General features: G+C 35.6%; 2 pseudogenes; both read right to left on the bottom strand.

Annotated features, from left to right (window-relative positions):
• LOC132169758 (receptor kinase-like protein Xa21) overlaps nucleotides 1-3059 on the bottom strand; it is a 4026-nt pseudogene extending 967 nt beyond the window's left edge.
• Nucleotides 3060-7184: 4125 nt separating this feature from the next.
• Nucleotides 7185-14204, bottom strand: LOC132169757 (probable LRR receptor-like serine/threonine-protein kinase At3g47570; annotated as a pseudogene).
• Between the last annotated feature and the right edge of the window lie 13590 nt (nucleotides 14205-27794).

Genomic DNA, 27794 nt, shown 5'->3' with positions numbered 1-27794 from the left:
ATTAGGATTATATCAACTAGTCATTGTCTATTTATTTGTATTTGTTGGACAAATTTTCATTCAATATATATGCACGCTCTGTTAATTTCTATCAAAGCCTAAATATCTTGTGTGACCAATATTCCCGAGCGATACAAAAGATTAGTTTTCTCTTGAAAAATTTATTCCAACCATTTTTTACAGAAAAGTTTACACGTTTTCCTTCTTGTTAGCCAACATAATTAAGCATGGAGAGACTTAAGGAAATACAAATCGACAAGGCTAAAATGAATACATGTAGAGCATATATAGTAGAAAGATAGGTAGTAACACTTTTAAAGTTGATCAAAACCATGATTTAGAGGTATAAAGATGTAAGTAGTTATGTACCTGGTGCAACGTAACCAATAGTACCCTTTATTCCAGCTGTGGTAGTTTGACTTTGAGAAACATCCTTTGCTGTAGAGAGGATCTTTGCCAAACCAAAATCACTTACTTTAGCAATCATATCATTATCAAGAAGAACATTGCTTGACTTTAAATCACAATGAATAATTGGTGGTTCACAGTAATCATGAAGATATTGTAATGCAAAAGCTACATCAATCACAATATTTAGTCTTTGAAGGAGATTCAAATGTCGTGGTCGATTTTCATTGTCAATATCTAGGTGTAGCCACTTGTCTAAGTTTCCATTTTCCATGAATTCGTAAACTAGCGCTTTGAAATCATTGTCGTTGTAGTCCACGCTGGAGCAACAAGTTAAAATCTTAACAAGATTTCGATGCCATATATTTCTTAAAGCATTGCATTCAGCTATATAACTCTTGTAAGCTCCTTTCTCTTGAAGGTTCAATACTTTCACAGCAACCATCTGTTTTTTCCTGATTAAGAATTCCTTTATATACAGAGCCAAAACCACCGGATCCAATTAAATTACTATGAGAAAATCTATCAGTCGTATGATAGAACTCCTTGTATGAAACATTTGAAAGTTGGTTAGTTTTGGGAGTGTAGAAGATGATTCTTTTTTTTATTTTCTCCTCCTATAAAGGATAAGAAATGATGAAAATAGGATGAAACATAAAACCCCACTAACAACTATGGCTGTCAATTTGACTGAATGGGATTTTCCTTGCCTCATAGCTTTGACATCGCATGCCTGCAATTGTAGTTCTGGGATACCTCCACAAAGATTTTTATTTCATATCACTGATATTGTGCTTGCATTTCAAAAGACTCCATCGGTCGGTACCTCGCCCACCAGATTATTAAAAGAAAGATTCAAGTATAATAGAACATAAACATTTTGTAGATCTTTAGGAATTAATCCCGACAGATTGTTTCGTGAAAGATCTGCATAATGAAGATCTTTCAATGAAGCCAGTGACGGAGGTAAGTTTCCTTCAAATGAATTACCCTGCAAGGAAAGGTTTTGCAAACTCGAGTAATCTCCAATGGTTGTAGGAATCTCACCAAACAAATTGTTTTCGGAGACATCCAAATCCACAATATTTTTCAAATTTCTTACTTCCATTGGTAGGATGCCCGTTAATGAGTTGTGTGATAAGTAGAGTCCTAGTAATTGGGAAGAAAGGCTCATTTTGGGTATGGATCCACTGAGTTTATTTTCTGAAATGACCAAGAACTGCAAACGTTTGAAGTTTCCAAAACTTGATGGAATGCTCCCTTCCAATTCATTATTTGATAAGAGAAGTTCAACCAATTGAGTGAGATTTCCTATAGAGGATGGAATGTCTCCTGACAATCTATTTCCATTCAAAGCCAACCCTTGCAGCTTTTGAAACTTCCCAAAATAAACAGGAATGGGGCCTGTGAACAGGTTTTCCTGCATGACGATGATACTTAAAGTTGATGAGATTCTCTAATGCTGCAGGAATAATTCCAGATATTTTATTGCGACCAATATTTAAATAACTGAGTTGCTTCGATAAATTTCCAATAGAATCAGGTAAACTACCTCCAAAATTGTTATCAGAAAAACCAAGCTTTTCTAGTTTGGTACAGTTTTTCAAAGATGTTAAGAAATCTAAGTCCTTAGCTGAATCACTTCCAAGATTATTTCCATCAACACCCAATATCTGAACATTTAGCAGGTTTCCTAGATCAGGAACTTGTCCCACGAAATTGTTATACACGAGATCAACTAATTCAAGCTGGGAAGCATTGGACAGTGAAACTGGGATTGGACCAGAGAAATATTTGTTACTGCCGATGGACAAAATACGGAGATTAGGGAGAGTGAGGCCTATGTTGGCTGGAAGAGTGCCGTTAAGTCGGTTATCTCCGGCATAAATGGCCCTCAAAGTTGATATATTGTAAAGGGAATAAGGGAACGTACCAGACATATTATTGTCCACAACTCCCAAGTAATCCAACCTTTGCAAACGGCCTATTTCGTCAAGAATGTTTCCCACGAAATTATTAAGCGAAAAGTCAAGTACTTGGAGTGAAGAAACATTTCCCAAAGAAGGTGGGATGGCTCCTGTCAATTGATTTACGGAAATTGCAAGCCACACAAGCCTCTTTAAAGAGCCCAATTCAACCGGAATATTCCCAGTAAGATTATTCCTGGAAAAGTTGATGACTATGAGTTCAGGACAGTTGGTGAAATTGCTTGGAATTTCCCCTGTTAACAAGTTGCTGCTAAGATTGAGATGTTGCAGGCGGAACAAATGAGTGACTTGTTGTGGAATTTCGCCATTTAAGAAGTTGTCTGAGAGGTTTAGCACCCTAAGAAAGCTAAGGTTGCCGACGTATGGTGATATGGATCCACCTAAATTATAGCCGGTTAGGTCCAAGGCCGTAACTCTTTGATGCTTGGGGCCGCATGTAACTCCATGCCAGTTGCAGAAATGGATGGAATCATTCCAAGAGGAGAAGATGTTAAATGGGTCGTTGGGTATCATTTCTTTGAATTTGAGCAAACCCAAACGACCTGTCTCGTTTGTTGGAGCGGCAGTGGTAGGTTGGAGGCATCTTGGGGTTATAGAAAAGAGAAGAATAACACCAAGGAATGTGGTGCATAGTGCAAGTAAGTTGCAGGAATGAAGCTTCATTTGAATGGAGAAGGGAAAGCAGAGTATTTGTGAAATATTGTGAGAGGCAGAGGAAGATGCAGAGTATTATGTGTGCTCTTTGTAGGGGTCAGTTAGGGTGTGAACTGGGAAAGTTGGTGAAGAAATTAATAATGAAATGGGAAAATAAATAAATAGCAGAGATTTTATGTGGTCATATTAACGCTAACAAGGTCTTTTGACAACAAAATCTTTGGCCGGCCGAACCTTGAAAGTCTCTTCCCATCTAAGAGAAATAGACCTCCAGCCTTTTTTTTTTTTTTTTTTTTTTTTCAAATGCTTGTTGTTTTCGAAAGAAAAAGTTCTACAAGTGATGTCTTTTGCTAGAAATATAAAAATAAAAATAAAAATAAAAATAATTACAAAAAGAAAGCGATGTCTTTACAAAGAAAATTATTTATGGCACCTTTTATCAGGAACTCAAAGTATTTTGAGTTTCTGTAACTGCGATCGAGTACTGTTAGTAAGTGCGCTCGATCGCACTAACAGAGCAGAAATAATAAACTGTCTGCAAATGTGATCGATCGCATTAGTACTGTTAGTGCGATCGAGCGCACTTACTAACATTGCTCGATCACAGTTAAAGAACTCAAAATATATACTTTGAGTTTCTGATAATCTGCCCAAAGCAAGCTAACTAGGACCACGGCTAGACCCATGTCAATCCCTCTCAAGGCCTTGGAAAGTAGTGAAGGAAATTGTTGGTCAGGTTCCAGTTTTGAGTTTATCATTGCGGGGGTCACTCATGGTGTGAACTTCAAATTTTGAAGATACATGTAAAAGTATTGGATTCTTCTGTTGAAACTTACTCTAACCACAAATGTTTTCAATAAATTACAAAGGGAAAAATATAAAGTAGCCCTCCAAACTACTAGCCGTTTTCGATTTAGCTCCCTAATATTGCAAAAGTGATAAAGTAGCCCCCCAAACTACCAAACTATTTGCATTTTGGCCACTCCATTAGTCAAAACCGTCACTTTGGACGGAATTGAAAAACGATGTCGTTTTGCTACGGGTAAGTTACTACAATGCCCTTTTATGAAAAAAAAAAAAAAAAAAACAATTTGAAAAAAATATAAAAAAGCCCCCCAAAATACTATCCATTTTCATTTTAGCCCCCTAATGTTCAAAAAGTGATAAAGTAGACCCCAAACTACAAAACAGTTGCAATTTGCCACTCCGTTAGTCATTACCGTCAAATATGATGAAAAATTTAAAACTACGTCGTTTTGGCAAAGGTAGGTTACCAAAATGTCCTTTTTGGGGAAAAAAATCATATTAAAACAAGCAAACAAAACGGCGTCATTTTGCTTGAAATTAGGGTTTCCTTACACTTACCAAAATGACGCTGCTTTGGTAAGTGTTAGGAATTAAAAGAAAAAACCCTAGACCCCACGCAGGTGACCCATGAAAAAACCCCCAACCCCAGTTTATCTCTCCCCAAAACCGTCAGCCACCACGTCGTTCTATCTCCGGCAGCCTATAAATCTTACCCATAACTCAATCTTTTTATTGAATTTCATGGTATTGCTGTCGGATCGGTGTTGTTTATCTACGAACGTGATTTTTTTGTTTGATTTCTACAATGGGTAATAATTTTTCGGTGGTGCTTCGTAGCCACTGGATGGTGTGGCTGGCGGTGATCGATGGTGGTGGCAGGGGCAGCCGGTTTTGTGAGAGAGATAGAACGACGTGGTGGCCGGCGGTTTGGGAGAGAGAGATAAACTGGGGTTGGGGTTTTTTCTGCGTGGGGTCTAAGGTTTTTTCTTTTAATTCCTAACATTTACCAAAACGGCGCCGTTTTGATAAGTGTAAGAAAACCCTAATTTCAAGCAAAACGGCGCCCTTTTGCGTGCTTGTTTTAATATGATTTTTTTTTTCTAAAAAGGCATTTTAGTAACTTACCCTTGTCAAAACGACGTAGTTTTGAATTTTTCATCATATTTGATAGTAATGACTAACGAAGTGGCCAAATTGCAACTGTTTGGTAGTTGGGGGCTACTTTATCACTTTCTGAACATTAGGGAGCTAAAATGAAAACAACTAGTAGTTTGGGGGGCTTTTTTGTATTTTTTCCAAAAAAAAAAAAATTATAAAAGGGCATTGTAGTAACTTACCCGTAATCAAACGACATCATTTTGCAGTTTCCATCCAAACTAACGGTTTTGACTAATGAAGTGGCCAAAATACAATAGTTTAGTAGTTTGAGGGTCTACTTTATTACTTTTAGAATATTAAGGAGTTAAATCGAAAACGACTGATAGTTTGAAGGGCTTTTTTATATTTTTCCCAATTACAAATATAAAAAAGTTAGATGATGCTCAAATTTCAATTGAGAAAAGCTGCCGGCCTACTTATTGGACTTTTGTAGCTGCATATTGGACTTCAACGCTGTTTGTCAAAGTTATCCATAAAAATGCAATTATTATACTTTGAAAGGACAATTTTTTCAAGGCTTCATCAATAAGAGATTGAAAATGCATATTCAAGAAAGCCAAAGCAAGAAAGCCGGGTTGGAATTAGGGTCTACATGCGTGTGGATAATAACAAAAACTATTGTCCTCATATGTGGAATGCGGTTTTAAAGTGTACAGCTGTGTCTACATATCATTCATATATAATTATATGGGAAAACCTTACTTTGGCCATTGGAACTTTCATCTGATTTTATAAACCCCTCTTGAACTTTCAAATCTTTCACTTTAGACCCCTGAACTTTGAATTTCTCTCAATATGGACCCCTTTGTCAGATTTTAAACATTACATAACATTTGTACCCCTGACTTTTGTATAAAATTTCAACTTCCAAAGCATTTTTTTATTTTTTAAAAAAAAAAAAAAAAAAAAAAACACAACAAAAATCTGGGATATTTTGGTCTTTTTTTGTAATTTTAACGACTAAAATTGATAGAAGGGTTCTAATTGAGAGCAATTCAAAGTTCACGAGTCCAAAGTGAGAGTGAAAGTTCAAGTGGGGTTTGTAAAATCGGGTAAAAGTTCAGGGGGCCAAAGTGAAGTTTCCCCTAATTATATTTAATAAATTTATCAAAACGAGATCATTTTAGTGTTTACATTATGACTTAAAAAAATTGCAACAAGCCCAAAACATGAAAACACTAAAAAGCAGCTCAAATTATTTTCAAAATTATTTAAAATATGCCCTAATAGAGACCCAAAGAATGTCAAAAAAGATTAAATAGTCACAAAAAGTCCATTACCTAATTTGTGGATAACCGATAATAATCCTATTTAACGATCACAATAACTGTGCGGATGCAAATATCTAAAAGGGATATTCGCATTTTGCGAATGTGGCTGCATATATTGCAAATAACCGTATATGCATTCGCATGTTAATGACGAAGTTGTTAAGATGCGTGCTGCTCGAGAAAGGATTCGAATGGAATTTCGTAGGCAAAAATAGCAGGCTGTTATTAACCTCTAACTGCCTAACCGCTTTTGAAGACAGTTAAAAAAAAAACTGATAATCGCCTAGGGCAGTGCAATTAGCAGTTTTAGAATTTGAAAAAACTTATAGCTCCTCACATTATTCTCATATATTTTGGTGTGTTAGAATATATATGCTTAAACATGTAGATCAAAAGTCCATTTGATTTATTCCAACAAAATACATACGAGCCAAACAGCCAAGCCAATGCCCATCCGGGGCATTACAGAGGAGACTTTTTTGCAATCTGATTTCTTCACAAAGCTCAGTTTTCCTACAAAAGTATAAGTTGATTATATTTGCTATGCTGGAACATGATACAAGAAACAAAATAACTTTTGCTATGAAAACATTAGGAAAATAAACAGAATTCACTTATAAGGCTACGTGTGAATTTAAATAAGGTGGAAAACCTTTGGTGATTGCTTTGATCCTAATGCGTACAATCACCAGAAAGTCTACTTGTACTGGCAGGCCGTCTAAAGGTCTTTTGCTTGTGATTTGAAAGAAATATTAGGAAACTGTAAGTTTTGGAATTTAAGGCCAAAATATAATAGTACTTTTGATAGACTTTAGTCACTCTATAAATTATTGGGTATTATTTTATTGGTTGAACTTCGAAATAAAAAATTGCAGTACCTTACCTTATAACTTGGCCCTCATCCATGGCTCCCAACATGTAGAAAAGTATTTTTGATTCGAAGTAGTTCCTTCGTAACATCCCCCATATTCATTCTTTCTTTGGGTGATTTTAATGAACAAGCAAGGCCAATTTGAAAAACTAAAAGTAGGCATTTTGGCACATTAGAATTCACTTGGCTTAGGTTTTCAATATGAACTCTTTCTTCTAATGCCTCAATATCATTGTGATCATTGTAGTTGTACCCAACTTCTTCTGTTGTCAGTGCTAATTCATGTATTTCTCTTTTGAGAAGATTGGGGTCCACAATTTGCAAAAGCTTTTCTGGCAATGCTATATTAACAAAGTTATGAAGGTTGAAACCATCTTTGAACATTTTGTTAGTAGGTCTCTTTCCCGTAAATATCTCCAACATGAGTATCCCATAGCTGTAAACATCTCCTTGTGTTGATGCCTTAGCACCCATTCCGTACTCTGCAACTCATACATTTCAAATGCACAATGTGAAAAGTTAGGATTTAATATTTAAAAGTTACATTTTTTTTTATTTAGTTCTACAAAATAATGCGAAAAATAGTTTTTGTTTTACAATCAGAACTTGTGAAATTTTTTGGGAAATTGGATAATAAAAGAGGCCAATATCAGGATCTGATCAAGTAATTATTGTCCTTCCTTAAGTTTTTTTTTTCTTTATTTGTTGGACCAATTAAGCAATAGATAAAGGTATACCAACCAGGCATGGCTTAAAAAAATAAAAAAATAAAAAAGAGATATGCTAGAATCTAATAAAAAATTTATATTTTGCTCATAAAAGTTCATGTGGCAAGATGTCACATCATCTTCTTTTTATTTTGTCTTTTCTCCCCACTAAAAATATGATGTGGCATTTTGCCACTTAGACTTTTATGAGCAAAATGTGGAGTTTTTATTAAATTCTAGCATTTCTCAAAAAAAAAAAAAAAAAGGGCGGGGGGAGGGGAATACACTTTACTCTCTGAATTATCCACTCATTTGCACTTTTAACCCCAATATTTAAAGTGACACTTTACCCCCCTCCCCCCAAAGTATCTGACATTGACATTTGACCCCATGAAGTACACTTTACCTCTTGAAGTATTTTGAATTGACACTTTACCCTCCTTGAGTTAACACTTTACCCCCCAAAACTTAGTTACTTCGGGAGGTAAAGTACCAACTCAAAATACTTTAGTGGGTAAAGTGTACTTCATGGAGTCAAATGTCAATGTTAGATACTTTGGGGGAGTAAAGTGTCACTTTTTAAACAGGGTAAAGTGCATTTTTTCAACAAAAAAAGAAAAAAGAAAAAAAGGGGCATGGCTTCATGTCTGGCCACGGAGAGTAGTTGCCCCTGACCAGAACTTTTAGTGAATCACAACACAATGAAGTAATTTTAAAAACACAAAAAAATAAAAGATAATGAATCAGCTATTTAAGAATCTGTTAAAGAACATCTATGGCATGTTTATTTGTATGTTCTTTTTTTCAGCCACTCAGGATTTCAATTTTTAGTGTATCCGGCCTATGTCCTTAAACGTTTACTATTACAATAGCTTCACCTGAAATCTTGGGATTATTAGTCTGAATTATTCTTGTTTCTTGCTGTTTGTCTCCATTTGACCAACATTAAATTTCATTCTTACTTTATTTATTTTGTTTGGTTTGATTTTTCACTCCTTGAGCTTTAGATTCTAATATCAATGTATTCTTATTTAATGAAAGAGAAATGCAATTTTTTTTTTTTTTTTTTCTGAGCAAATATGGGAAAACAGGGGAGGGGAAAAAGAGAAATGCAATTATTTTCGCATATTCACGAATGATTCGAGACTTGTTTAATAATAGTTGTCAAATCCTTCTATGTATGGAAGCCCTTCTCTATCAAAGCCTAAATCTCATATGTGCCCAATATTTCATGTCCCTAAGGGGTAGCTCAATTGACTGGGGACTATGCCTCATAAAGCGGAGGTCACTAGTTTGAATCATCTCCCCTCCCCCCCTTCCTCTTGTATAGACAAGTCAAAAAAATATGTGCCCAAGATTCCTTAGCAATATATACAAAAGACTAGTTCTCGTATGAAAAATGCTTCAAAATAATTAAGCATGGAGAGACTGAAGGAAATAAAATCGACAAGGCTAAAATGAATATGTAAAGCATAGTAGAAAGACCGGTAGTGAAACTTTTCAAGTTGATCAAAATCATGATGTAGAGGATATAAGATGTAATTAGTTATATACCTGGAGCATCGTAGCCAATAGTACCCTTTATTCCAAGTGTGCTAGTTTGATTTTGAGAAACATCGTTTGTTGTTGAGAGGATACTCGTCAAACCAAAATCACTTACTTTAGCAATCATGTCATCGTCAAGAAGAACATTGCTTGGCTTTAGATCACAATGAATGATTGGTGCTTCACAGTGATCATGAAGATAATGTAGTGCAGAAGCTACATCAATCACAATATTTAGTCTTTGAAGGAGGTTCAAATGTCTTGGTCGGTTTTCATTGTTGATATCTTGGTGCAACCACTTGTCTAAGTTTCCATTTTCCATGAATTCATAAACTAGAGCTTTGAAATCATTGCCATTGTAGTCCATGCTGGAGCAGCAAGTTAAAATCTTAACAAGATTTCGATGTCGAATATTTCTTAACGCGTTGCATTCAGCCATGAAACTGTTGGTAGCTCCTTTTTGTTGAAGGTTCAATACTTTCACAGCAACCATCATTTTTCCTTGATCAAGAATTCCTTTATATACTAAGCCAAAACTACCAGATCCAATTAGATTGCTATGAGAAAATCCATCAGTCGTTTGATAGAGCTCCTTGTATGAAACATTTGAAAGTTGGTTAGTCTTTATGAGTGTAGAAGATGATTCTTTCTTTGATTTCCTCCTCCTATAAAGGATAAGAAATGATGAAAATAGGATGAAACATAAAATCCCACTAACAACTATGGCTGTCAATTTGAATGCATGGGATTTTCCTTGCCTCATAACTTTGACTTCGCATGCTTGCAATTGCAGTTCTGGGATACCTCCACAAAGATTTTTATTTCCTATTACTGATATTGCGCTTGCGTTTAGGAAGACTCCATCTGTCGGTACTTCACCCACCAAATTATTAAAAAAAAGATTCAAATATAATAGAACAGAAACATTTTGTAGATCTTTAGGAATTAATCCGGACAAATTGTTTCTTGAAAGATCTGCATGGTGAAGATCTTTCAAAGAAGCTAGTGATGGAGGTAAGTTTCCTTCAAATGAATTACCTTGCAAGTAAAGGTTCTGCAAACTCGAGTAATTTCCAATGGTTGTAGGAATCTCACCAAACAAATTGTTTTCGGAAACATCAAATTGCAAAATATTTTTCAAATTGCCTACTTCCATAGGTAGGATGCCAATTAATGAGTTTCTTGATAAGTTGAGTCCTAGAAATTGGGAAGAAAGACTCGCTATGGGTACGGATCCACTAAGGTTATTTTGTGAAATATCTATGAACTGCAAACTTCTACATTTTTCAAAACTTGATGGGATGCTTCCTTCCAATTTATTCTTTGATAAGGAAAGTATGACCAATTGAGTAAGATTGCCTAGACAGGATGGTATGTGTCCCGACAATCTGTTTCCATCCAAATACAATCCTTGTAGCCTTTGAAATTTTCCAAAATAAGTGGGAATGGGTCCTATGAACAAGTTTTTATGCATGCCGAGAAGACTTCAGTTGATGAGATTCTCTAATACTGCAGGAATAATTCCAGATATTTGATTGCCACCAACATGTAAAACACTGAGTTGCGTCGACAGATTTCCTATAGAATTAGGTAAACTGCCTCCAAAATTGTTATTACTAGGATTTTAAGTTTGGTGCAGTTTTTCAAAGATGTTAAGAAATCCAAGTCCTTGGCTGAATTACTTCCAAGATTATTTCCACCAACACTTAAAACAGAGAGATTTAGCAGGTTGCCTAGGTCAGTTGGAACTTGTCCCACGAAATTGTTTCGGGTGAGATCAAGATATTCAAGCCGAGAGGCATTGGATAGTGAAACTGGGATTGGACCAGAGAATTGATTAGTATTGATGGACAAATATTGGAGATTAGGGAGAGTGAGGCTTATGTTGGCTGGAAGAGTGCCATTAAGTCGGTTAGCTCCGACTGCAATGGTCCTCAAAGATGATATATTGTAAAGGGAATAAGGGAGCGTACCAAACATATCATTTTCCACAACTCCCAAGAAAACTAACCTTTGCAAATGGCCTATTTCATTTGGAATATTTCCCACGAAATAATTAAGCGAAAAGTGAAGTACTTGGAGTGAAGAAACATTTCCCAGAGAAGGTGGGATGCCTCCCGTCAAATGATTTGTGTGAACAACAAGCCTCACAAGCCTCACAAGCCTCTTTAAAGAGCCGAGTTCAACAGGAATATTCCCAGTAAGATTATTCCTTTTGAAGCTCAGGACTCTAAGTTGAGGACAGTTGGTGAAGTTGCTTGGAATTTTCCCGGTTAACAAGTTGCTACTAAGATTGAGATGTTGCAGGTGGAACAAATGAGTGACTTGTTGTGGAATTTTGCCGTGTAAGAAGTCAAAAACCTGTTGGGCCCCACACTTGACTTGTCAATTCAAGTTATATACCAACAATCCTCACCTTGACTTGAATTTCATCAAGTCCCTAAATGCAAATCTCATAATGACGTCTCTTTCAACACCCCGAATGGTAATCATAAGCTACAAAAAACAATCAAATCCAAGCAACTCTTGAACTTGAAAACCAAAATTTGCTTAGTCAACATTTCCACTGGATTTTTCTCAAAGACAATTTTCTTCAATGTTATATCTCCTCGTGTCACAACCAAATCACCAGCATAATCTGAATCGACATACCCAATGACACTGAAACTAATACAACTATCTCTGTCAAAGACTGAGCCAACAGTTGTAGCACCCCATAGATAACGAAGTATCCATTTCACTGCCGGTCAGTGAACCTTACTAGGACTAACAGCACATACTGCATGTGAAACATTTGGACGAATGCGCACCATAACAGACATGATGTTCTCAGTCGCACTAGAGTAAGGTACATGCGACATGAAATGCCCTTCCTCCTCACTCTATTGTGCTAATACTGCTGATAGTCTGAAATTGTTTGGAGAAGACACATCAGCTAAATTTGTCACCATATTGCCTTGAAGAAAGTAGAGACCACTAATCTTGTTACCTTCCATCACAATCCACGAGCCTTTATTAACCATGATGACTCTACCTCCACCAAAATACTTGTATCCAAGGGAGTCCAAAGTGCGCCAATAAATAAGATTCTTCTTTAAATCTGGTACATGTGGAACATTCTTCAAAGTCTTGACAGTCCCATCATGCAACGTTATTCATGGGACGGTTAAAAATGATGTCTTTATCTTACTTGAAAATATAGATATTGCCAAACTCTCGTGACTGGATCTTGCATATGCACGTAGCTAACCAAATACTGAACAATGCCATTGGAGAATCAAAAGGAAGAGACTTCAAATTGTAGATTCTAATGTCATTGGAATATACATTTTTCTTTTTTTGTTTTTTTTCTTATGTTACAAGATCAATGAAAATTGAAGCTCAAATATAACAGCAGCACGCGTAAGAAGACAAAACACACAAATTATTGGCCTATATATATACCAGCCCCATCGATCGTCCCTTTGAGAATCTCCACACTACGAGCTCTTCGATAACCTTTGAGAGAATATATATGGCACAATATTTAAGGTTGTGGTTGTGCGTCATTTTAATGTTTCTCTTGCATGCAACTGCTGAATCTCGCCTGGATAATCACAACATTGTGACGAGCAATCCGACCAAATCGAACCAACCAGTTGCCTTGGGTGCAAAGGAACTTTTCCAAATGGTCTCGACATTGAAGAGAATAAACATCAAGAGCAGTACTCGTTGGCCCCAACGAAGGAGTCCTAGGGGCCCTGATCCGAAGCATCATTTATAATTAGCAGAAAATCTTTTCTCGAAGAGGTTGTACTTGATGATCATGATCGATATTATCTTTCTTCCATCAAATATACTATTTTAATACTAGGCTGAAATAAATTAATCAATAAAACATTGGCGTTGCCGAGATTATGTATTTGCAAGTGCTCATATACTAATGCGCACTTGATTTTGGAGCTTTTGGGTATAAATTTATAGTTAATTACTTCTCTTTTTCATAATTGGATATGAAAAATATAATGCAACCATAGGTTTTTTATTGCTTGAAAGCATGCACTCATTTATAAATGGTGATCCATGAACGTTGAATTGAGTTGGGAGTACGGTACAAATTTCCTTCTATCTTCTTATTCCTTCTTTATTATTAACAGATAATTAAGGTGGGCAATGTGGGAATTCACCATTGGTGTTTTGTTTTTTTTCTTCTCATTTTTAATTAAGAGTGGATAGAGCAAGCAACTCAGCATAAATATATGCGAAATGGACGTCAGAATACAAAAAAGTATTTCTCTTTTAGCACTGTTTCTTGCTTTAATTTATTTTTAGTGATGATTATAGGTGGACGCCAATAATTGACCGAAGATGTGCATGATATATTAAACTAAACCTACTTAGTTACCCCTTGGGTTGATCAAATAGGGAAAAATGTACGTGATAGACATCCAGAAGAAGAAACGAAAAATAATGTCTCTAATCAATTAGGGAATGTCTTAAAGAGGAAGCTTTTTGTGCGTGCCCACTTTGTTTTCAAACTGCTGATCGAGTTTGTGCAGATCGAAATCGAGTCAGATTCGAACTCCCTATGCTTCTTTTGTTGATAAACAAATTAAAATGATAACTCAGATATGATTATAAATAATGTAATTCTTGCTCAAACATTGGATTGAGTAATTCTATAAATGCTTCTCACGTGAAACATAAGCAAATACATTGACACAAATCCTGCCTTCTTACCTTGAAACCTCACCGGCTGTTGCAGAAATCTGAGAAGATATATGGCTAAGTACTTGAGCTTATGGTTATGCCTCATCTTAGTCTTTCACCCATTGGCATGGTCTGAAGCTCGCCCTTTCATTCCATTTATGGAGGCCAGGAGTTCAAACAAACCCTACCCACCAATGCTTCTGGATGCTAAAGCTATGGTCAACATGAGATTGGGATTCCAGGTAACAGTGAAGAGGCAGCTAAATGATGAGCCTAATCGAAGTAGTCCGGGTGGACCAGACCCTAGGCATCATTAATTAATTATTGGAAAGATTTTAAAAATTTCTCTGAATTTTTACTCGTTTTGAAATTATTTATTTAAAGTTCAAAAAATTTTAATTTAAGGTATCAAATTTTTTATTTTTTTGCAATGTCTAATTCCATTAGGATTTTTTTGTTAAATATTTCAAAATTTTCTAAGTACCCATATTTTTTTTAATAATAAAAAAATAAGATAGAAATTGCAAAGACTAGGCGTTGGTTAGGATTTAATGAAATTTGCCAAAATACCTATACCTAAATCTTTGTAATTTTTTTTTTTTTTTTTTAAATGGGTATTTTGAAAATATTTAACGAAAATCCTAATGGAAATGGGACATTGCAAATAATTGAAAAGTTTGATACCCTAAATTAAGAGTTTTTGAACTTCGAGTGAGTAATTTTAAAACGTATAAAATGGTATGAGAAAAAAAAAATAGTTATATGTGGTTATTATGTATGGTTTTTTTTTTTTTTTTTCAAAAGGGTAAGAGAGGGCTCAAGGCTATTCGACTTGGACGTGACCATTGTAGCACCTCTCTGTGGGAGTACTGCTCGTGAAGGGCTTAGACGATTTGCTTAAGACTACTTAACCGCCGCCACCAGTAGGTGGTATTATATGTATGGTTATTGTTATAATGTTAGTCGCATTTTTATTTCTCTATTTTTTATTTTGCTCCACAGAAGAGAAATTCGTTTGTCCTTTAAGCCATTCAAGCCACCTAACGTGATTCTTAATTACCGGCCTCCTGTTATTCAATAAAATTATATCTCTTGATATTAAAAATGGAGCTAAAATTAATAGTACCTATTTTTAGCATGAACGGGGTGGGGTCACTTTCTATATGAAACTAATTACAATCATAGCATTTCCATTAATAGTCTCTATATACCTAGTGAAAAAAAGTGCAAATTTCTATTTTTGCTGTTGCTTTTTTCTATACACTTTAACAAATTCTCTATTATACTCTCTATTTTATTCAAATATTATTTTTAAAATTTTTTTAATTATTTTCTTAAAGAAAAAAATATAACATTTTATTAATGTAGTGCGCTACACTCAATATCTTGAAGTGGCTATTTACTATATCATAAAAGGTATTTTGGTTAGTCTCATAGGAGAAAAATGGCTCATATGAACTAAATATAACTAATATGAGCCATGTTGGGCAAAAGACCACAATGGCAGTAAATAAGACAAGCCAATCACACACAAATAACATCAAGATTTAAGTGGTTCCCTTAATGTGAGGCACGTCAATTGGCAAAGGCAATTATTAAGAAATTCACTATCAAAGATGGAGTACAAAAATAGTAAATAGAAAATTATTCAGAACCTAAGGCCCCAATTGTAACCCCTCAAAACTAGCATCGGTTAATCTGGCAGGGTTATTGGCAATTATCCCAGTTTAACCAACTTGTGGCTAAATGAGAAATCACCCTTCTAAGTATTATCAGAGTTAATGTATACGAAGATGAAATAAATTTGAGAATCTATTAACCATTACAGGGACAAGTATATTCCTCGAAATTAAAGACATGGAGCAACTAATAAAAACATAAAGCAAACCTGATAACAACATGAGAACCCTAAGCAAAGTCCGTAGTGTTGTTAAGTGCCAAAATATTCATATTTTCGCCATTAACTTATATTTGTTAATCCTGTAGTTTTGGTTAAATTATACTATTTTAGTTCCTTTTTGTATTTTCCATGCTTTTGTAGGCTTTTAGAAGAAACTGAAGTAAATCTGGAAGATCTGAGCTCAAAGAGAGAAATTGAGAAAAGTTAGAGGCCTTGACAGTGTGATCGATCGTAGGTTCCCTACGATAGAACGCACTACCAGAGAAGACAAGCAATGAATTGGCCATGCGCGATTGAGTGCACAACAGAAAAGGCTCGATCGCACACGGGTTGCGATCGAGCGCACCCGTGCGCAAGTGACAAATCAGCTGCAGCCAGAATGCTATTCTTTTCATATTTGGGTTTTCCAAGTCCCACTTGTAATAGGACTAAAACCCTCCGAATTTTTTAGGTTTACTAGGGTAACAAAGACTTCTAAAGCCCTATAAATAGACCTCTAAACCTTGAGAATAAAAAGGGAAAAAGACACAACTTTGGGGAGAAGAATTGGAGGCTACCTTTCGGTTCTTTCTTTCCCTTTTCTGTTTTCTTTTATTTTTATTATGTATAACTAACTCTTAAGGAGGGCTAGATTGAAGCCCTAATTATGTTTATTTAAAATTTCAATATTGGAGCCTTTGTGATAATCATATTGTGTTGCTTAACTTGATTAATTCCTCTTTTCTTGAATTCCTCATATGTATGCGATTGGCCATTATATGCATGTGGTATGGACTAGTTAATTAAATCAATTTGGATGACCGAGTCCTAAGTTTAATAAGAGTAACAAAAGATATCCACATCGGATTCTTGGGTTAATCAACATGGGGAATAGAGAGTAGACACCCATGCCATAGGCCTCATGTGTTTGTCAATTTTCATAGATTTATACTTTCTTAAAGAACAACTTAGTAGACACCCATGCTAAATCCTTTAAGAAAGAAAAGAATTAGAGTAGACATCTATGCCTAATTTGTTTCTTAGGGAAATCAATAGCTTAAGGAGTAGACACACATACCCTTAGGTTGACAAACATTAAGTATTCACAATATAATTGAATCATTGGCATATTTCTATATTATTTGAGCATAATTAGTGGTGGATATCAAAGTCCTATTTTTACCTTTATCTTTATATCTTTTTATTTCTTTTTCACAATATCAATCTCGTGACAAGTTTGATATTTTAATTAATTATAAATAAAATCAACAATCCTCGTGGCATTGATCTCGTACTTGTTGCACTATACTATCGTTTGATCTTGTGCACTTACGAGTAAAACGTACCAAGTATTTGCCTATTAATTTAGGTGGGTATTTGGCACAACAAGTGGCAACCATGCCACTCTTGAGTTTTAGAAACATGTTCCCTATAAAAGTAATAACAACGTAAGTCTAACGACTTAGTAAGTAAACCTTACAATTGGGTATGACATAAGCTCATTATTATTAAGCAGAAATAAACATGCAGTTTGATAAACTTCGAAAGGAGGTATTGTCTCCGTTAATACACCTTAAAAATATGGTTTGGTTAAATAAAGGGTGGTGGACTCCTAGCAACAATCGTCCAAGTATTTTAATGTAGAAATACTAATGTTTTATAGGTCATAACTCTCATGTATGGTTTACCCGAGATATTACTCATTCTTAGTAGGGTTGGCGCAGTCCCGAGGGATCTATACTACAATGCCGATGCCCCGGCCACTGTACACTATCGTCCACCACTAGCAGCCCGACCGAGTCCGACCTCGGGTGGCCCACGCTACTAGTGATGTACGTCCTATAATGACTAACCATTTGGCAATGGCTCCATAGGTCACAAAAATCACTAGATCCAAGGCCCTCACACACACACATTGACCATAAAATGAAGTCTATATAGTAAGCCCATGGCCATTATTCTGCACGTACTGGTGTACCATATTATACGATGCCTCTTATCAAATAATTATTAAAGCAGTTACCAAGTTTTTACAAAAAGCAGACATGCTCATATCATACGCGTGGTCAGTCAACTCACATATCTCACATTTTTAAGGAAAGTGTTCGTAAGTATTTACTTATTTCGTGCGCTCGCTTGAGTCCTCCAACATCACAAAAATCCTGTTATAATGAAATACGACACATTGTTATGCGTAGTACTAGATGAATTCTATGAGTATGGTACTAAGCCTTATCTAACAAAAGGGTTATTAGAACCTAAATTGCACAAGTGAAGCTAAAGGGCAAACGCCTGACCTCCTGGTCGTACGTCCGGGCAGTGAGTTAGGTATTCCAGCCAAAAGCTCCAAACTATGTTTTGAGGCTTCGATGAAGTTTATAGGCTACTATATCTCCTTCTAGGCTACTAAATAAACACAAGAAATCAAAGATGTGCTTTAAGGTCTTTTGAAAACATTCCTTGGTTTTGTAAGAAAATGAATGCAAAAACTTAACATAGTGTCTTTAAAACGCATAACATCAGGAAAGTAGTAAGAACATCATTAAAAGTATAGAAATGAGCAAGGGATTACCTTAGAAGATGGCAAGAACACAAAACTCTCTTCCTTCTCCCTCTCCAACTCACTTCTCACACTAGGATTTAGGGTTTTCTAGGAGTGTAGGGGTGGCTGAAGGTTGAATATGGGTATTTAAAGGAGGGGAAGGCATGCACTGGCCTGACAAAGTGGGTAATGGGTTAAAACTGCCTTCAGAGTGGCAGCGTACGTACGGTAATAGGGGTGTACATACAGTACTATTGTACATTGGGTAAAAGGGTTCAGGCGTATGTCCTAGTATATTTTCCACTAGGTCAAAGACTGGTCAGCGTCTGTACGGGTGGTCCCCCGACATACGTCCTCACTAAAGAGAGGTGCGTACGTATGAGTGATCCCCCGGCGTACGTCCTCACTAAAGATAAGTGCGTACGTACGAGTGGTCTCCAAGCGTATGTCCTCACTAAAGATAGGTGCGTACGTACGGGTGATGCCCATGGTGTACGTCCTCAATAAAGACATGTGCGTATGTACTGTACTGTTGGGCGTATGTACGGTTAGAAATGGGTAGGGCCTGGGTTTTGCCTTAAAAGACTCAAGGCATTGGGTTACTTACAAGGGTTTAGGTCTTTTTATTATAAAACCATGTTTTATGAAATCATTAACCACATTTTTAATCTTTTTTTTTTTTTTTTAAATAGATGTTTTTATGGAGTATTACACCAATACACACAAATCTCTCTATTACATAATAGAGATTATTTCTTAAAGCAAAATATAAAAGATAGAAATATAAATCATTCTTTTGTTGGGACAAGCTCCAACTTTGTTTCTCTCTTTTTCTCTCTCACAAAGCAACTCTTTTTCCCTTGTTTTTCTTTAAAGCGGCACCACTCTCTTATAATCTCTCTGTGCAGCATGGCTAGGAAAAAACCAAGATTCTTCACAATAGCCTAATCTTACTGTCATCGAACTCATCATTGGCCATGCTAACTGAATTTGCATAACATTTTTAATTCATATTATCTTCCAAGTCTTGTTTCATTAGCATGTAAAATCTTATGTAGTCCCATTTCTTGTGACAATAATAGTGCTCCACATCTTATGCATCTAACCAAGATTCTTCACCATATGCCAATTGTGACTTATACCAAGACTGCTTACACATTTTGGTTCAAATCATGCATCAAGCTCATCAGCCTGATCATTAACAGGTATGCTTTACCTCTCATATGATAAGAGAGATATGGTCACCTCTTCAAACGCCATAATTTCTCTATCATACAACAATCTTGTAACCATGTGATCATAAGAAAGGGGAGTGATTCCAACAGAAATATCGTTTTATCTTATCTTCAATCTTCACTCCAAAATTAAACAACTGTGTATTCGACATATTGAATTTGTTGAGGTGCTCTAGCAAATTTGTATTTTCCTCCATTTGTAAATCATATAGTTGCTTTTTCATGTTTAATTTTTTCGTCAAATTCTTCACCATATACGTACTCTGTAATTTCTACCAAATTAACTCTACTTTTAATTCATCAATCATAATGTGAATGACTTCATTTGAAAAATTAAGATGGATCTCACTGGCAACCTTCACGTCCATCTCTTTCCAATCATCATCATTCATCTTCTTGTGTTTCTTCGTATTTCCCAGTAACATCTTGTAGATTCCTTGCTAAATCAAAAGATCATTCATCATTCTCTGCTAAAGAAAGAAATTGTTCTTTTCATTCAACTTCTCCACTTCATTCTTGGTACTTGTCATATTTATCATCAATTTGAATCTCAAACCTTAGCTCTGATACTACTTGTTGTGCAAAAGACCACAATTATGTTAAATAAGAGAAGACAATCATGCATAGATAACACTAGGATTTAAATGATTCCCTCAATATGAGATATGTCAATTAACGGAGACAATTATAAAGAAATTCACGATCAAATATGAAATACAAAATAGTAGAGCATGATGTTTAATTTGTTTTTCAGGATCTACGGTGTTTAATTTGTTTATCAAGATATGTTTAAGAATTTAGTTTGTTATTTTTGAATGATGTTTAATTTGTTTATCAGAATTTTGGTAATTTTGAAACTTATTTTATAGGTTTTTAAAAATTTAGTTATACGGGATTTGTACTCTGTATAACCAAATTTTTAAATACATTAAATAAAATTACTGGTGTATGCCCATGCGCCACACCAGGAAGATCAAACTTCTTGGCGCTTGGTCATGCCTCATTATAATTAGAATGGTCAACCTATGACGTCTCATGTCCTGGGTGTGAGAAATGAGAATACTTTTGGGGTAAACCCAATAAACAAAAACAGTTTTAGATGTAAAATAAACAATATCATACCACTTAAAGTACGTTAGGTGTCGACAATGGATTCTTGGCCCTTATCATGTGCCAAAAATCAAACACCTGGAAGTTGGCTATTGGTTTTTTTTTTTTTTTTGTTTTTTTTTTTTTTCCTTGTAGTGTACGTAGGGTAGACCAACCCAAGCCTCCCAAACAACTACTGGAGACTAGAGTTTTAATTTTTTTTTTTTAAAAAAAAAAAAAAAAAAAAAAAAAAAAAGCTTCTCCTTTATTCCTTGATGCAACTTGGCTCAATGGCTTACAATAATAAACCCATGATAAGTATGAACTACAACTGACGATAAAGATAAGAAATGCCAATACTAATCTGACGAGGATATATAAAGTGCTCTTATTTCTCAAGTTGTTCCACGTACGATAGGATAGCTTCGAGTCACTCCTACTCGTTAGCCAACACGCTGCTTCTGCTGATCCATCACTTTGAATGGGTTTCTAACAACCCTTCGATGATCAGACCAAGAGAAAGCACTATTATTAATACATATCTCAGCCATCTCTAGTGTACGTTCATCAACACTTGTTAATTTCACGCATCTTTTTTATATCTATATTTACAATCAGTGATGACGTACACCGCCACTAAGAAGGATGAACATTTGAAACTGATCGCTCACAACTTTTTACCCAGATTTTGTTATCCGGATCAGTGCTTATCCATCCATGTGAATTCGTCATCTGGCACAATTTTCCATTATTTAAAGGGATAATCTACGAGTAACAGAGCAAACCGTGTCAGAAGAGGCCCTCTGTGATCAATTTACCACCTCAGCATTCGTTAGCTCTTAGCACCTGTTTGGCTGTCACATCAGCGCTTCATTTTATCCTCACTGGATATAGTTATATAATAACCTCGAAGATCCATCTATAAATAACAAGAAAATGTACGACTTTGAATTACCAGTAGAGATATATACAAGTAGATAGAATATTTAATGCCCAGCTTGAGGTGCTATGTGTGCATTGTCTCGGTCCTGCTTGTTTGTGCAAGGACCGAAACGCGCAGTCTCCAGCCAGCTACAGAGTGGAGGAACCCAAGCCTCTTGGCAAAAGAAGCGATAGCAATAAATCTGGCAAGGATTACGAACCAAACGCAGAACGAGCTGCCCAATAGATTGAGCCCTGGAGGACCTGACCCACATCATCACTATATCTATAGAGCCCGGATGCCATGATTTGTGTATATTTTATGCATGCATGCAATATATATTCGCGTTTTCTTTCTCTTTTTATTTTATGTTTTTTTGCTTTCCTTGATCAAAGAACGATAAAGGTTGTAACCTTTTTCATCTAAGTACGTACTCTCTCCCTTCATATGAGTTGAACACCCCCTGTTAAAGAGGAGAGGTGTTAATTACTTGAGTCTTACTCTCTTAGTGTAGTACTATATAATGCAATGGCATGACACAATTTTTTATCATTTCTAGTTGATTTTTTTTTAAAACTTCTTGTTTGAATATTTAAAAAATAAATAAATAATGGTTCACTTCACAAAGGACTCCTGAATTTCATGCGTTTTGAGAAGACTCCTTAAGTTCAAAAAATTCTCAATTTCACTCTCCAAAACTTTTAATTTGATGCAATCTACCCCCTCCACGGCTAGGATTTTGAAATTAAATCCTAATGGAGGCTATGAAAAATACCAACATAACTCAAACTTTTTTTTAATGTAAAATTAAGGATAAATTTAAAATTTTATAAAAGTTTTAGGGGTATAAAGGTCATTTAATCTATTTTAACATCTCGTTAACGCTAAAACCTAATGAATGAAGTAGATTGCATTAAATTAAAAATTTAAGAGGTGAAACTGAGAGTTTTTAAATTTCGAAAAATCTTCTAAAAACACGTAAAAGTTCATAAACCTTACTTTGTAATGTTTCCCCTTAAAAAATAAATAAATAATTTTGTTTTTCTTTAAAAAAGTTTTTTTTTTTTGAAAAAAAAAAGGTGCATGCATGGATTTGTGGATTAACTGGCTAAGAAGACCTGCAACAAATAGAAGCTAGGGCATCCACACAAGACGCTACTAAAAAACAAAACGAAATATTTTACAAAATTTAGGGTATTAAAGGTCTGCAAAAAAGTGAGATTCCTAACAATATTACTTAAGAGTATTAGGATCTGGATCCCCTCCTATTATTGGGAGAATATAAGGGTCTCATATTCTTAATCTTTGCCGTCCAATTTGATCTCATGGTCTACAGCATGCCATGTATCCTACTAGCTATAATTAAATACTAAAATATTAATTAACTTTTAAAAAATAAATAATAAAAAAATCAAACCAAATAACAAAAAAAATAATAATAATAAAGCTGGGGTGGTCAAAGCCACGCCAAAAAAAAAAATTTGAAATTTTTTTAATTTGGACCTTGGGAGTGGTCGGACCAACTACAAGGGCTATGAGGGTGGCTTCGGCCACCCCCAATTGGCCCTTGGGGGTGGCCACCCCATAGCCCTTGGGGGTGGTCTGGCCACCCCAAATGTCTAAATCAAAAAAATTTCAAAATTTTTTTGGCCCTTTGGGGTGGCCGAAGCCACACCCTAAACTCAACTAGAATGGCCAGCCACCCCAGCTTTTCTTATTATTGTTTTGTTATTTGATTTTATTTTTTTATTATTTTTATTTTTATTTATTTTTTAAAAAGTTAATTAATATTTTAGTATTTTATTTATATTGGGAAACATGGCAAGCTGTAGGCCGTATGATCAAATTGGCCTGTAAGGATTAAGAATATGAGACCCTCATATTCTCCCAGTAATGGGAGGGGATCCTGATCCAAAGTATTATGAGCAGTATTGCAGTACGGATCCTGAGACCACATGATTTTGAAAAAGATAATCTCCTAGGCCAACCCAAACCGGCCAGTTTATCTAGACCACCCATGGCGGTTGGAATTAATACATATATTTTATATATATATATATATATATATATATATATAATACTACATGCACTTTTTTAATGTACGTTGCAATGAAAATTATGAAAATAAGCACTAAAAAATACATGTAACATTTTTTATATAAAAATTATGACGTAGCGGGTCGGTGGCTGGTCGGCTGGAGTTTCGATAAACTCAACCAAATTAACCCTTATAACTATTTTTAAATAATAAATTTTATTTATACAATCTTTAACCTAACAATTGAGCCTTGCTCACCGCTCATTGCCTCGTTGCCACGCAATCTCGCCTTACCCCATCTCTTCACCTCGCCGTTTCCTCAATCATGTTGTGTTACTGCTCACCTGCCCATGCTAGCGGATCTCCGCCCTTGCCAATTTACAAATTGGGTTGGTCGGCCGATAAACGCCTGAAAACTACACCAAGAGGGTCGGTTTCGGTTTGGTCCGGCAGTCGGCCCCTTGATCAGTTGGCCCGTACGTTAATGAAACCTCCTAAGTCCTACGGATAGCAATCTGTTCAAAGTTTTGCAAGCATTATTGTACAGCTTAATTCCAACAAAAAAAAATGGTTCTAAAATACTATTTGTTTGCTTTTCCCTGCATGTCCATAACCAAGGATAAGAGGACATACAAAGAGAAACCAATTGTCGTCGAGTTGGGTTACTTCAAACAACTCGATCTCTTGCCTTTTCTACTTCCCCCCAAGAAATGTTCACTTTTCAACAAATTAACCCTCATCCCTCCAACGAATTGTTCACAAAGAGATCAGATTGAAAACCTAATCAACATCAAAAAAAAAAAAATCATTTTGAGATAGAGAAATTAAGTCTCCTGCATCTATAAAAGTCTCTCTCATGTTCTTTTTATCTTCCGGCAACGAGAGTACTCCATTAAAGGCAAAGAGTGAAAGAGAGAGATCTTTTGATGGTGGTGGCGAGGGTGGAGCTAGAAAAATAGTGAATTTTTTTTTTTTTCTATGTCAAATCAGTGAGGTACGTACGTGGCGTTTTGTAGACCATTCACGACGTGGCGAATTGAAATATTGAAACGTGACTTCACTTTATAACGTGCATTGACGCTGCAGAAAAGTTCGTTAATGTGAGATAATGGGGCCGAAAGAAGAGCACGTCAACGAACTTTCTCCTTTTATTCAATCACTCCTTGAAAAAATGACACCCTTTCACGTTTGTGTAATATAATAAGGTGGTGGGAATGAGGAATCCAAGTAAGGGTCAACTACGTACTACACATTTCCGGTCTTGTTTTCCTCTTTCTTTTTCCCTTTTGGGTAATGCTGGCTTAAATTCTGCGGTCGCCCTCAGTCTTTAGGAGGAAGATTAACATATATCCTTTCCATTTCATTTCCGGATGAGTCATTGCATGATTATGCTTTTATTTTGTTCTATTTAATAAATTATGGTGTGCGATGTGCATGAGGACATGTGAGTTTTTTGGATATGAAAAGTCTAAAATGCCCATATAAAAAATTGAAAAAAATTGGCCATTTGGGGGTGGCCGACTGAAAGAAAAGATAATTCAATAGACAATTGAATATAAAGCAGAAATATTTACAATATAACATGTTTTTATTTATAGGAGAATCATGTTAGATACAAATAGACTTATACTCTAACTAGGTTAAGTTGGTGATAGTCTTTAATCATAGCTAGACTTCAACTATAACTCAGTGATTGTTTTCAAGTATGACACAATGGTTTTTTTCAACCGTAAGTCAATGATAATCTTCAATACCTATTATTCTTGAACTCCATGATATGCTCTAAAACCAGCCACCCCCTTGGCCCAAATGGGAGTGGTTTCGGCCACCCCAAAGGGATAAAAATTAGATTAGACCATCTCTCGTCTCTCTTGGCATGATGGGTTGGAGATATGGGCTACAAAACCAAGCATTCATCTCTCTTGTTCAAGTCCACAGTGAACATCATACCAATGGCTTGGTGGAGGTACGGTTTTGATGATGATGTTGATGTGGTTCTGAGAGGGTATTTAGCGCCCAGGCCTCACCATCGCCGTCGGGACTTCATGCCAGTGAAGCTAAAAAATGAAGAGAGAATGATCAACAATCGTTGAGGGAGAGAGAGAAACAGAGGAAGAGAGAAGGGAGAAAAAAAATAAAAAATAAAAATAGTAGAATGTGCTATGGTAAACTTTCACATATAAAAGTTTATTGTAGAAAATTTTTCAAAACATTTTATTTTAAAGGGTCAACACCCGATAAAATTGATCATAATAACTATATTTAACTATAATGATGCATTTGAAAGCTTTGTTGGAGATTTTCTTAGGAAATCTATCTTATTTCCCATAATTAATTAGTGAGACACTAAAATTAAGAACACCAAAAAAGCAATCACAAATATAGAGATTTACATGGTTTACCACTAAGAGCTACATCCACAGAGTTTCAATAAGGTTTCACTATTTTTTAAAGAGACATTACAAGAGGTGTCAATAATACATTCGTACAAAACCCTAAGAACTACGTCCACAGAGTTTCAGTAAGGTTTCACTATTTTTTTAAAGAAACAATACAAGAGGCGTCAATAATACATTCGTATGAAACCCTAGTCAAAAAGCTTAAGCCTTCGCTCTATGGACTAAGCCTCAGAAAAAATCTCATTTAAATCGTAGGGCTTCCAACGTTGAATTGGGTCAGCTATAAAACTAGGCTCCAGTACGAATCCTGGGGCCACATGATTTTGAAAAAGATAATCTCCTAGGCCGGCCCAATAGGCCAGTTTATCTAGTCCACCCATGGCGGTTGGAATTAAAATATATATAAAAAAAAAATACTACATGCAGTTTTTAAATGCTTATTTTTTAATGTACGTTGCAATGAAAATTATGAAAATAAGCACTAAAAAATACATGTAACATTTTTCATATAAAAATTATGACGTAGCGGGTCGGTGGCCGGTCGGTTTGGAGTTTTGATAAACTCAACCGAATTAACCCTTATAACTATTTTTAAATAATAAATTTTATTTATACAATCTTTAACCTAACAATTGAGCCTTGCTCACCGCTCATTGCCTCGTCGCCACGCAATCTCGCCTTACCCCATCTCTTCACCTCGCCGTGTCCTCAATCATGTTGTGTTGCTGCTCACCTCCCCATGCTAGCAGATCTCCACCCTTGCCAATTTACGAATTGGGTTGGTCGGCCGATAAACGCCTGAAAACTAAACCAAGGGGGTCGGTTTCAGTTTGGTTCGGTAGTCAACCCCTTGATCAGTTGGGTCATACATTAATGAAACCTCCTAAGTCCAAAATGGATATGCATTTGTTTTTTTTTTTTTTTTTTTTTTTTTGGTTCTAATAACATACATTTGCAAAACCTACACAAAAATAAAAAATAAATTAAAAAATTAAAATTAAAATTAAAACTTAAAAAAAAAAAAAAACTAATTTTAAACAATTTACATACGTAATTTTGCATGCATGCATGCATAGGGGTGGGTATTGGCCAAAATGGTCCGGTTTTGGCTCTTATCGGTTATTAACCGATAATTTTCGGTTAAACGGTTTCTTAACCGATACCGAACCGATAAGAATTTTAATCGAAATTATTGGTTATAACGGTACACGGTTAAACGGTTCGGTTAAACCGGTTAACCGATTATAAATCTCACATTCTTCAGTATTCTCTACTTCTTTAACCCCCAAGCACCAAAAGGCAAAAACTCTTACCTAAATTAAATCTTTGATGCTAAAAGAGAGGTCTGTGAGAGCAGATGGGGGCGGATGTTGCGAGAACTAGAAAGAGAAAAAAAAAATGGGGAAGAAACCCATTCTCCTGCAATGGTGAGAAAGAAAAGAAAGAAAAACAATGAGGAAGAAAGAGTATGCTGTGTGGGAGGAGGAGAAGAAAAAAAAAAAGAAAAGGAAAGAAATATGTGGCGTGGGAATTGGAAAGAGAAGGAAAATAAAGAAAAACAATGAGGAAGAAAGAGTCTGTTGCGTGGAAAA

The sequence above is a fragment of the Corylus avellana genome, chromosome ca2, assembly GCF_901000735.1.
Source record: "Corylus avellana chromosome ca2, CavTom2PMs-1.0".
Taxonomy (NCBI): domain Eukaryota; kingdom Viridiplantae; phylum Streptophyta; class Magnoliopsida; order Fagales; family Betulaceae; genus Corylus; species Corylus avellana.
The sequence above is the reverse complement of the archived record's forward strand: the minus strand, read 5'-3'. Positions and strand labels throughout refer to the sequence as shown.